The sequence below is a fragment of the Callorhinus ursinus genome, unplaced genomic scaffold (genome assembly GCF_003265705.2).
Source record: "Callorhinus ursinus isolate GAN/ISIS: 27379988/994484 unplaced genomic scaffold, GSC_fseal_2.0 scaffold21, whole genome shotgun sequence".
Classification (NCBI taxonomy): domain Eukaryota; kingdom Metazoa; phylum Chordata; class Mammalia; order Carnivora; family Otariidae; genus Callorhinus; species Callorhinus ursinus.
Window position 1 is genome coordinate 19,297,266 of NW_027397083.1, and position 3,778 is coordinate 19,301,043.

A 3,778-nucleotide genomic window follows, 5' to 3' on the forward strand; every position below is an offset into this window, starting at 1 on the left:
CAAGATCTCATTCCTTTTGATGGCTGCATAATATTCCATTGTGTATATATACCACCTCTTCTTTATCCATTCATCTGTCGATGGACATCTTGGCTCTTTCCACAATTTGGCTATTGCGGACATTGCTGCTATAAACATTGGGGTGCACGTACCCCTTTGGATCCCTACATTTGTATCTTTGTGGTAAATACCCAGTAGTGCAATTGCTGGATCGTATGGTAGCTCTAATTTCAACTGTTTGAGGAACCTCCGTACTGTTTTCCAGAGTGGTTGCACCAGCTTGCATTCCCACCAACAGTGTAGGAGGGTTCCCTTTCTCCACATCCCCGCCAACATCTGTCATTTCCTGACTTGTTAATTTGAGCCATTCTGACTGGTGTGAGGTGGTATCTCATTGAGGTTTTGATTTGGATTTCCCTGATGCCGAGCGATGTTGAGCACTTTTTCATGTGCCTGTTGGCCATTTGGATGTCTTCTTTGGAAAAATGTCTGTTCATGTCTTCTGCCCATTTCTTGATTGGATTATTTGTTCTTTGGGTGTTGAGTTTGATAAGTTCTTTATAGATTTTGGATACTAGCCCTTTATCTGATATGTCATTTGCAAATATTTTCTCCCATTCTGTCGGTTGTCTTTTGGTTTTGTGGACTGTTTCTTTTGCTGTGCAAAAGCTTTTTATCTTGATGAAATCCCAAGAGTTCATTTTTGCCCTTGTTTCCCTTGCCTTTGGCGATGTTTCTAGGAAGCAGTTGCTGTGGCTGGGGTCGAAGAGGTTGCTACCTGTGTTCTCCTTTAGGATTTGGATGGAATCCTGTCTCACGTTTAGGTCTTTCAACCATTTGGAGTCTATTTTTGTATGTGGTGTAACGAAATGGTCCAGTTTCATTCTTCTGCATGTGGCTGTCCAATTTTCCCAACACCATTTGTTGAAGAGACTTTTTTCCATTGGACATTCTTTCCTGCTTTGTCAAAGATAAGTTGACCATAGAGTTGAGGGTCCATTTCTAGGCTCTTTATTCTATTCCATTGATCTATGTGTCTGTTTTTGTGCCAGTACCATACTGTCTTGATGATGACAGCTTTGTAATAGAGCTGGAAGTCCGGAATTGTGATGCCGCCAGCTTTGCTTTTCTTTTTCAGTATTCCTCTGGCTATTCGGGGTCTCTTCTGGTTCCATACAAATTTTAGGATTATTTGTTCCATTTCTTTGAAAAAAGTGGATGGTATTTTGATGGGGATTGCATTGAATGTGTAGATTGCTCTAGGTAGCATTGACATCTTCACAATGTTGATTCTCCCAATCCATGAGCATGGAACGTTTTTCCATTTCTTTGTGTCTTCTTCAATTTCTTTCATGAGTATTTTATAGTTTTCTGAGTACAGATCCTTTGCCTCTTTGGTTAGATTTATTCCTAGGTATCTAATGGTTTTGGGTGCAATTGTAAATGGGATAGACTCCTTGATTTGTCTCTCTTCTGTCTTGTTGTTGGTGTATAGGAATGCCACTGATTTCTGTGCATTGATTTTATAGCCTGCTACTTGACTGAATTCCTGTATGAGTTCTAGCAGTTTTGGGGTGGAGTCTTTTGGGTATTCCACATACAGTATCATATCATCTGCAAAGAGTGAGAGTTTGACTTCCTCTTTGCCGATTTGGATGCCTTTGATTTCTTTTTGTTGTCTGATTGCTGTGGCTAGGACTTCTAATACTATGTTGAATAGCAGTGGTGAGAGTGGACATCCCTGCCGCGTTCCTGACCTTAGGGGAAAAGCTCTCAGCCTTGCCCCATTGACAATGATATTCGCTGTAGGTTTTTCATAGACAGCTTTTATGATATTGAGGTATGTGCCCTCTATCCCTATACTCTGAAGAGTTTTGATCAAGAAAGGATGCTGTACTTTGTCAAATGCTTTTTCTGCATCTATTGAGAGGATCATATGATTCTTGTTCTTTCTTTTGTTAATGTATTGTATCACCTTGATTGATTTGCAGATGTTGAACCAGCCTTGCAGCCCAGGGATAAATCCCACTTGGTCGTGGTGAATAATCCTTTTAATGTACTGTTGGATCCTATTGCCTAGTATTTTGGTGAGAATTTTTGCATCCATGTTCATCAGGGATATTGGTCTGTAATTCTTTTTGATGGGGTCGCTGTCTGGTTTTGGGATCAAGGTAATGGTGGCCTCATAAAATGAATTTGGAAGTTTTCCTTCCATTTCTATTTCTTGGAACAGTTTCAGGAGAATAGGTATTAATTCTTCTTTAAATGTCTGATGGAATTCCCCTGGGAAGCCATCTGGCCCTGGGCTTTTGTTTGTTGGGAGATTTTTGATGACTCCTTCAATTTCCTTAGTGGTTATAGGTCTGTTCCGGTTTTCTGTTTCTTCCTGGTTCAATTTTGGTAGTTGATACATCTCTAGGAATGCACCCATTTCTTCCAGGTTATCTAATTTGCTGGCATAGAGTTGCTCATAATATGTTCTTATAATTGTTTGTATTTCTTTGGTGTTGGTTGTGATCTCTCCTCTTTCATTCATGATTTTGTTGATTTGGGTCATTTCTCTTTTCTTTTTGATCAGTCTGGCCAGGGGTTTATCAATCTTGTTAATTCTTTCAAAGAACCAGCTCCTAGTTTCGTTGATATGTTCTACTGTTCTTTTGGTTTCTAGTTCATTGATTTCTGCTCTGATCTTTATGATTTCTCTTCTCCTGCTGGGTTTAGGCTTTATTTGCTGTTCTTTCTCCAGCTCCTTTAGGTGTAGGGTTAGGTTGTGTATTTGAGACCTTTCTTGTTTCTTGAGAAAGGCTTGTATTGCTATATACTTTCCTCTCAGGACTGCCTTTGCTGTATCCCAAAGATTTTGGACAGTTGTGTTTTCATTTTCATTGGTTTCCATGAATTTTTTTAATTCTTCTTTAATTTCCTGGTTGACCCATTCATTCTTTAGTAGGATGCTCTTTAGCCTCCATGTATTTGAGTTCTTTCCGACTTTCCTCTTGTGGTTGAGTTCTAGTTTCAAAGCATTGTGGTCTGAAAATATGCAGGGAATGATCCCAATCTTTTGGTACCGATTGAGACCTGATTTGTGACCTAGGATGTGATCAATTCTGGAGAATGTTCCATGGGCACTAGAGAAGAATGTGTATTCCGTTGCTTTGGGATGGAATGTTCTGAATATGTCTGTGAAGTCCATTTGGTCCAGTGTGTCATTTAAAGTCTTTATTTCCTTGTTGATCTTTTGCTTAGATGATCTGTCCATTTCAGTCAGGGGGGTGTTAAAGTCCCCCACTATTATTGTATTGTTGTCAATGTGTTTCTTTGCTTTTGTTATTAATTGCCTTATATAATTGGGTGCTCCCATGTTAGGGGCATAGATAGTTACAATTGTTAGATCTTCTTGTTGGATAGACCCTTTAAGGAGGATATAGTGTCCTTCCTCATCTCTTATTACAGTCTTTGGTTTAAAATCTAATTTGTCTGATATAAGGATTCCCACCCCAGCTTTCTTTTGGTGTCCATTAGCATGGTAAATGGTTTTCCACCCCCTCACTTTCAATCTGGGGGTGTCTTTGGGTCTAAAATGAGTCTCTTGCAGACAGCATGTCGATGGGTCTCATTTTTTAATCCAATCTGATAGTCTGTGTCTTTTGATTGGGGCATTTAGCCCATTTACATTCAGGGTAACTATTGAAAGGTATGAATTAGTGCCATTGTATTACCTGTAAGATGACTGTTACTGTATATTGTCTGTGTTCCTTTCTGATCTATGCTGCTTTTA